Genomic DNA, 9620 nt, shown 5'->3' with positions numbered 1-9620 from the left:
GCATAGTTAATTTTCTCTTTCCATTGCTTTATTTTTCCTCAGTTAATGAGATGCTCAAATAATCATGCTTGATGTTTGGTACTTGTATCACTATTAGTTGACATAATTAAAGGCCTTACCATTTAATTACTCTGCCGAAGTGTGCCTGAAGCTTTGAAGTCTATTAACCAACTATTATTGCATGAGGCTCACAATCTAGTTTATACTATGCTAATGATTGCATAGTTTTGCATGCTGTAGTATGTTTGTATGAAACCCTCTGTTGTTCATTATGCTCCCTGAGACTTTAATTGAGGCACAGAATGGCCAACTGCTTGCTTACTTATATGCAACGTGTTGTCTAAATTTGTAACATGTTTGTGTTTTTGATTGGACCCCAACATCATGCTCCTCTTGTGAGCTGAGAGGGATTTCTGTATGCAGGTTGCACATACTATCTTTTTTATAATTTTTAAAATATCACCTGCTTATGCTTCATGACGTGTAACATTTTTTTAAAGTGACGTGTAACATTATTGTTAGTCCTGTTTTGCCATGTAGTACAAAATAGTGTCTTTTTCGCTTCACTGTTGTAACTATATTTTTACCCTAGTCATGTGTACTTACAGAAACATTTCAGGATGAAGTGTCATCAATACAAAGATCTGCGCAGTGCGGCATGGCCGTTACCGAATGATTATGGATTGGAATCGGAATGTGTTGATGTTCTCGAGCATCAACTAGAGGTGGAAAGACAACGTGTACATGATTGTCAACGTATAATCAACAAGTTGAGACTAGACATGCAGGTATTAGATGCAGGAGTCAAAAAAATGAAACAAGACACTAAGGTAACCATGAAGGAATTGGAGATTTTGCAGACTGAAATTTATGCTATCTGAATCCGGCCAATCCTATTTTCTGAAGAGATTATAGTTCAAATGGAGTTAAGTTGATGTGTGTCCATGATGTATGAGCTGTATTTGCCCAGTGTATGTAATTTGCTGTTTGTGTATGCTTTATTATCACCTGTGTCGAACCATAATGCCCAGTGGGTATAATCGGCTGTAATTTCTCTATTGTATAGTGTAGGATTATTCTACCTTTCTATGCCTTGATCTCTTTGTTGTATAGTGTATGCTTTTTAGAGGTGATAGTATTGAGTAGGATAATTCTTTGAATATGCTATATCTTTCAAACGGGGGCCAACTCGCCCGACCATGGCCCTTCACGGGTCGTCGGATCCATGGGCCTTCTACGTCTCGTAGGATCCATGGGCCCTCTACATCTCGTAGGATCCATGGGCCTTGTACGTCTCGTAGGATCCATGGGCCTTGTACATCTCGTAGGATCCATGGGCCTTCTACGTCTCGTAGGATCCATGGGCCGCCGACTCATTTATGGGTCTTGTATGGGCCTTTAATGGGTCGTAGACGGGCCTTTAATGAAAATCATACGTTTTATGGGCTGAACATAACGGGCCGTTAATAGGCCGTATTTGGTGATGCTATGAAAATGGCCCAACAGACTAACGGTCCACAAACGGGCCGACTGTAACGACAGGCTGAATTTGGCCCACAAGTAGAAAATGAAGTAACGGGCCGTAAGTAACCGAATGCTGCAAATGAGCCCAAGAATAAATGGGCCCTCGGAAGGCCGTAAGTTAACTTGGACTGGAAATGGCCCAACGGAATAACGGGCCGTTAATGGGTATAAAGTGATACACTGTTCATTACGGGCCAGTTTCACCACGGGCCGTTAATGGGTGTAAAGTAATACACGGTTCATTATGGGCCAGTTTCAGCATGGGACGCTAATGGGCCAAGAGTTACAAAGGGCCTCATATGGGCCGAAAGACGTCATGGGCTATACATGGGCTAGAAGTGAAAACGGGCTGGAATCATATTGGATGGCCCAGATGACGCTACTGTGCCTAATTTGGATATGGCGTAACGGGCTGTAAATGGGCTATATGCGAGCAGGCCGTTAACAGGCTTTCCATGGGCCGGCCCGCCAGCTTTTGACCAAGTCAAACGGGACGGCCTTTTCACAAGAATGGGCCACTGTTGGGTCGTGCCACGTGTCGACGTATCATAGGCGCCTTCTGTCCAGTGAGTGGATGACATCTGTCCCAACGATGAGCCGACACGTGTTTCCTCTAGCCAATGATGATTTTACACGTGGAAAATCCCCATTGGTCGGGCTGTTAACGGGTTATCGGATCCAAAACCCGACCCGATAGCTTAACGGCGTTCCATTACGGTGGATGCCACGTGTCGGTCACCCTTGACGAAAGCACTTCTGTGACGCGCGATTTATCGTCATGGAAGTGGACACTTCCGTGATGATAATTTTGGTAATGTCATGGAACACTTCTACGACAGCACATGTATGACTATCTTGATTCTGTCATAAATTTATCATGGATGTACATGCATGACAAAAAACTCGACCTACTGTGACAAACACGTATCATCACGGAAGTGTATTTTTTTGTAGTGTAATGCAACACTTCTTCCTCCTCGGATTCTTCATCATCCGATTCTTCCTCTTCTATTTCATCATACTCTCTCTGTCTCTTTCCCTCATCCATCTCTATGTCATTAGCATCACCCATATAAAAAGGGTTTCCATCATTGTCATCTTCACCTTCACAATCAGAACCACCACTACCCTCATATCCATCTTCTTCTTCTAGTTCCAAAACAGCTTTCAACTTCCCTTTTACATTCTTGCTCTCTTGTGTGCAAACACCAGTACCATGAGCTGCACTGCAGCTGCTACTCTGACTCCCAAATACAACTCCTTCTTGATCAACAGCATAGATGGGTGGCTTACTGAGATCATATAACACAGGCTCTTCATACACAATTGTGGACAATTCTTGCCTCTCAAACTGGCTGCAAGGAGGTGGACATGCCCTCACTAGCAAATTTATAACCTTACACTCCTGAACCTATCTCTTTACTCTTTGCAACTCAACATTACTCTCTACCATCTCCAATCCTTTCTCCCCTAAATCTGGATTCTCAATGTGAAACAACATATCATATTCACTAAATCCTTGGGTTTCCATCACTGCAATCATATTCAGATATGTTACATCTGAACTGCAGAGCTTCAGCTCAAACATTTTTGAATCATGAAAATGGAACCTAACATCCAAAATGTCATCATACAAACTGCAAAATGAAATAATTGACAAAAATGGTTAACAATTTAACCATGGCTAATAAACAATTTTAATTAACAGATAGGTTAACAATGATTTTTCAACTATTAAGTACCCAAGTTTAACATAAGCATAAAACAGTTTTTTAGTTAACATTTAAGCTTTTTTTTTACTATTCTCATATATGTTAACATATAAACACTTTTTTAGTTAACATATAAACAAAGCTTTGTTTAAGTTAACATATGAACAAAGCTTTTATTTACCCTTAGCCCTAGTCAACAATTCCAATAAACACAATTACTACAAATCAAACATATTATGAATAAACTAAGAATGTGAGAGCAAAGCATAATGATAGTATCCAATGTAAACAACTATCTTAATGGGTAGTTAACCCTATGACAACAAACTGATGTTTTGTATTTTTTGAGAAGTAGTTAAGGGAATAATGTTGCTCTGCTCTAGTTAGGTAACACCTAATCCCAATTTGGACTCAGAAATAACAATGTAAATCATATACAGCAGTAGCAACTAGAGTGATCAACATGGAGGCAGTAAACCTAACCCTAATCCCCAATTTCAGTTAGCAAAAATGGAAGAGTGGAGCACTTACAGAACACCACCAATGCCATGAGTCCACTGATGGGCGGTGCTGGGGTTGGCCACCCAAATTCGCGCCATCCGCAGCCTCTACTTCATCGACAACGCCGGCTCCAAAAAATCATCGTCATCGCTACTGTACTCCGACGTGGAGTAGCCGCCACTTCCGTCGACACCTAAGCGGGGGAGGACACCGCCGCTACCACTGTCATCGCCCCGGCCCTCGCCGCCTGTCAGAGTCGCCGACGCCATCGTCTCCTAGGGCACAACAGTCGCGGGGGAGAGGAGGGCGCGAGGGAGGAGCAGCCACGGGGGAGAGTGAAAGCACAAGTGCTCCCTGGGTGATTTTGGTAATTAATATCAACATATCTCTTGTTGGACTAATGCTTTCATCTAGTATGCTTCAGATAAGTTCAACAATGGAGTGGCATGGACTAGAGGATGTGGTACCCCTTCTAGATGATAAGGACAAAGGATTGGCTCAAGCTCAAAGCTCAGGACTCTACATTTTTAATTTTAGTGATCCAAGATCACATTGAGTCCATAGGAAAGCCAATACTATTAACTATTAAGAGGGATGAGGTGTTGCTTAATGGCTTACTTGCTCAAAGTGCTTAGTGATATGCTCCACAGCTCTCAACCACTTTCTCACATCCACATTTGTCCCAAACCAAAATTCAAACTCGGCCCCACCGAAATTTTCCATCCAGCGCCACTGAGTTCTCTTAACATAGCCACTTCCAGAAACCCTAATCAATTCTGCCTCACCGATGGGATCTCGGTCTCACCGAGATGGGCTTGCAAACTCTCTGTTGCCTGTTGTAATTATTTTGGTCCCACCGAGATAAGCAATCGGTCCCACCGAGTTTGCCTGACCAACTCTCTGTTCTTCTTATTACCAAAATCGGTCTCAACGAGTTTGTGTAATCGGTCAAACCGAGAAGAGGTTTTACCCTAGCACATCGGTCCCACCGAGTTGATCATGTCGGTCCCACCGAAAAGCCTAACGGTCACATTATGAACCAAATCGGTCCGATCGAGTTTTATAATTTGGTCTCACCGAGTTTGGAGATTTGTGTAATAGTTAGATTTTGTGTGGAGGCTATATATACCCCTCCACCCACTCTTCATTCATGGAGAGAGCCATCAGAATATGCCTACACTTCCAACTTACATTTTCTGAGAGAGAACCACCTACACTTGTGTTGAGGTCAAGATATTCCATTCCAACCACATAAATCTTGATCTCTGGCCTTCCCCAAGTTGCTTTTCACTCAAATCATCTTTCTACCAAATCCAATCCTATGAGAGAGAGTTGAGTGTTGGGAAGACTATCATTTGAAGCACAAGAGCAAGGAGTTCATCATCAACACACCATCTATTACCTTTTGGAGAGTGGTATCTCCTAGATTGGTTAGGTGTCGCTTGGGAGCCTCTGTCAAGATTGTGGAGTTGAACCAAGGAGTTTGTACGGGCAAGGAGATCGCCTACTTCGTGAAGATCTACCCTAGTGAGGCAAGTATTTCGTGGGCGATGGCCATGGTGTGATAGACAAGGTTGCTTTTTCGTGGACCCTTCGTGGGTGGAGCCCTCCGTGGACTCGCGCAACCGTTACCCTTCGTGGGTTGAAGTCTCCATCAACGTGGATGTACGTTAGCACCACCTATCGGAACCACGCCAAAAATCTCTGTGTCTCCAATTGCGTTTGCACACTTCAATCCCATCCCTTTACATTCTTGCAACTTGCATGATTTACTTTTCGCTGCTCATATACTCTTATCATGCTTGCTTGATATGTATTGTAAATGTTTGAACTTGTGTTAAAACTCCACTTCAACTTAAAGAATTTAAAAACTGCAACTTTTCTTGCGAAGAGTCTATTCACCCCCCTCTAGACACCTCTTCTCGATCCTTTCAGAGAGAGAGGACAGCGCCTAAGCAGTTCGAGCCATGGCTGCGGTGGCGTGGTGTGGTGGCCGGCGGGGCGGGGCGGGAGGGAAGCGGCGGCGAGGGAGCGAGGAGGAGGAAGAGGGCAGAGTAGGGGTCGGGGTCTGGCTCGAACGCACCAGCCGCCGCTCAATGGTTCGACCCGGGCTCGTCCGAGTCAGCGCACAGGCACGCGCTCACTGGCCAGCGTGGTACCTGGCGGGCGGGCCCAACCAGTCAGAATACCTGTCAATACGTATAAAACGCATTTTTCGCCTCTTTTGCAACGTCTCGCCCCAAACTTGGTACTGACACATAAAAATTACCAATCTTGGTACCAATCTGCTTCCAATGCCCCAATTGTGGTACTTCTGTGCAATTTACTCCGCAAAAGCACATCTGTGTTTCTCGTAGAAGCGCAACTACGCTTTTTTTCCTTTTCAAGAAACACAACTATACTTCTCGTGGAAGCACATATTCTACTTTTTCCACACAAAAATCAGTACTTCTCATGAAAGCAAATATGTGATTTCCTGTTTTTGGGAAGCACAACTGTGCTTCTCGCAAAAGCACATATTGTGCCTCTTGTGAAAAAGCACTTCTTCCCGGAAAAAAATCCTCTAAACCCTAGGAAAGACTAGAAAAATAGAAAAGTCAAACAAAAATAAACCCATCTAAAACCCAAAAAGAGTACAATTTTTAAAAAACAAAGGGAGCGCTCAACACGCGGCACGTCGTGACGGTTGACACTTCACTTGGTGCGCTTCCGACCCAAGAAAAATCCTTGCCGAAGCACCTCAAAAGGTAACCTTTACTTTAGTTTCATTGCTCCCATAAGTTAAGGGGCGTGCTACGCATCTGTCCGTTGATCTTTTTAAAAGATCGAACGGGTCGCAAGCTATCACATATGGTGCATCTAGCGGCCTGGCGGCACCTCCACCATTGCAACAGAGGTCTTGTTGCAGTATATTTTTTGTAGCAAAGCTCTTGTTGCATATTTCTTTTTGGCAATAAAGGACTTGTTGTAGATTTTTTTAACAGAGGTCTTGTTGCAGAATTTTGTTTGCAACTAATGTCTTGTTGCATATTTCTTTTTTGCAACAGATAACTTGTTGCAGTTTTTTTACAACGGAGATCTTATTGCGGAAAATGTCGCCGCACCCGCACCGAACCGTCGCGTTCCCATTGAAACCTTCCCCATGTTTCAGAAAACACAAGGACTTATGCGCCCTTGTGCTTGCATACGGAGCTCCGGTGATTCACTCGATGACTATGGGCGCATGGCCGAGTCCATCACCATTGAGTGTTTCTACAAGTTCTGTCGAGCAGTGGTGACAGTGTTTGGACCGCAATACTTGCGAACACCCAATGCGGAAGACACTGCTCGGATCCTAGCACAGAATGCAGCAAGGGGATTTCCTGGGATGCTTGAAAGCATCGACTGCATGCATTGAAAATGGAAGAACTGCCTATTTGCTTGGCAGGGGATGTACAAAGGCGCCAAAGGCGGTTGCAATGTGGTACTTGAGGCGGTGGCCACACAGGACCTCTGGATTTGGCACTCCTTCTTTGGTATGCCAGGAACTCACAACGACATCAACGTGCTACAGTGCTTCCCTGTCTTTGCCAAGCTTGTTGAAGGACATTCTTCTTCGGTGAACTTTAAGGTCAATGGGCGGCACTACAACAAGGGGTACTACCTAGCTGATGGCATCTATCCGAGATGGTCTACATTTGTGAAGACTATCTCAAACGTTGTGCCAGGAGGCAAGAAGTCCCACTTTACCAAGGTGCGGGAGTCTTGCAGGAAGGATGTCGAGCGGGCATTTGGTGTGCTTCAATCTCGATTTGCTGTTGTCCGGTACCCTGCTCAGACCTGGTCGAAAGATCAAATGTGAGAGATCATGACTTGTTGTGTCATCTTGCACAACATGATCATCGAGAGCGAGCAGGAAGAGACAGTGTTTGACACTGAACCATACTACAGGCAGGGTCCTCTAGCCGAAGTTGATCACCATCTACCGGCAACAAGGACTGCCTACCTCAGTATGCGTTAGGAGATCCGAGACCCACATGTGCATCATCAACTGCGGCAGGATCTGGTGGAGCATCTATGGAGGATCAAGGGCGAAGCCTAGCTCGACGTGTGATGACATATTTGTTGAACTATATATAATTTGTATTGAACTATTTGTTGTTGCACTATTTTGTTGAATTATTTGATTTTCTGTGATGAACAATGTGATAAAAAAATTATGTTGAGAGTTCAACGTCGAACCACGCCCAACCACGCCGAATATGGGCCGTTTCTCACCGATATCAGGCCATTGTTCTATTTATCTGAACCGAAAAACGGCCACGAATAGGCCGATATCGGTGCCTGAGGCCGACTTGAGGGCGACGGCTGGATACCCAATCGCCCCCAGTGCCAATTCTACCGCCGGCTCGTCCCCAGACAGCGGTTTTTATGCCTCCTCTGGGGGGGGGGAGGCAACGGCTGGAGATGTTTGATGCTCGTCTGCAAAAAAATCCGGTGGCGGCGACGACCAACCGTCGAACACCGCACTCCTCTGTAGCACCGGCAACAACGAATGCAGCAATGGCGATCGACATCAGATGCGAGACCTGCAGCAACAACATTGTTGTAGAGAGGGTACTCAGCAAGGCTTTAGTCAGGATCGCGGTGCTCGCCTTCAGCTTGCAGCGCCGGAGCAGCATGGCGATTCGGTGGTTGTAGGGCTATGTAGCGATGGCCGCGCACAAGCCGGTACATCGGCTGGCTGTACTTGCGAAAAAAGGCAAAGAAGAAAGTTAGCATTATAAGGTTGGGGAGACCAGCGGTGTGCTTGGCCTGTGAACACGTGTCACATGTACAAAGCGGCCGAACCGACGGAGCGATCGGCCGGTTGATTTGTATAATTTCCCTGGCCTGCCTCGCACAGAAACAACGAAGGAGAGCTTCCCTAAAAGCGCACACGTGATGAAGAAGATAAATCATGCAGATGCAAACGATGGACACCACTGATTTATGGGTGCACGTACGTGATTAATACGTGACCTTCCGTCGCTACTTTCCGTTGGAGCATCTGCATATGCATCTCTAACAGTATGTATGATAACTACGTGCATATGTACATGCCATGTACGAATACGTATGGATCGTACAAATTATGTACATCAAGCTGGGTGTTTTTGGATGGAATTGACATGCAGTACCAATGCAACGCCAAAGAAAGAAAACCATTCGTATCATAGTACATCTAGCTTAGCCAGTACTTGCACAATTCTTTCTTCCGTATACATAGTGTTTGGTATACAGTAACTGCCGTATCTCTCGTACACCTGTTTCACTCACACTCATTAATTCTTTTTCTTTTCTTCAGAAATCGCTTAACTAGCTTAGCAGTTGTACTTCAAATTGTTAAATGTTGAATCTACAGGCCTGTCTATGAGTTAGTCGACTGATTTTTTTTTGGGTCAATCGATTATTCTGAAGCGTTCGATGTAAAGTCGCAGATGGTCTTCTTCTACCTCCCACGCTTCCTTGTTAATATTCTTCCCCAAACCGCCCACGACCACTGTCTGAACCGCCTATCTCCACCACCTGTGCTCCCGTGTCAACCTGATTGCCCCACCCTTCCCTCATTGTCGCCCACCCCTATGCTGGCGCCATCGCAGACCAACCCTCTAAATCGGTGCACTAAAAGACATTTTCTCGATGAGCCTGCACCCCCTCCCCGGGCACGCCGAACCACCAACTTTCAAACTCACCTCTGCCGACTATGACACGTTCGTCGCCGAGGCCTTGCGGGCATCCCTACGTCCCCGGGCCTCGATTCCGCGTCTGATTCCTTCTCCCATGAGTTCGACTGGTTCAATATAAAAAACCAGACAACTTACATTTAGCTTATTGAAATCTACTAGTACCAGTAACTGTAGC

At 45.1% G+C, this 9620-nt stretch overlaps 1 pseudogene; it reads left to right on the top strand.

The window, feature by feature from the left end:
• The first annotated feature begins 8279 nt into the window (after positions 1 to 8279).
• The window catches only part of LOC119332021, a 27855-nt pseudogene continuing 26514 nt past the window's right edge, over positions 8280 to 9620 (top strand).

Source organism: Triticum dicoccoides, chromosome 7A, assembly GCF_002162155.2.
Source record: "Triticum dicoccoides isolate Atlit2015 ecotype Zavitan chromosome 7A, WEW_v2.0, whole genome shotgun sequence".
NCBI classification, from domain to species: Eukaryota; Viridiplantae; Streptophyta; class Magnoliopsida; order Poales; family Poaceae; genus Triticum; species Triticum dicoccoides.
This window is presented reverse-complemented; position numbering and strand designations above follow the sequence as displayed.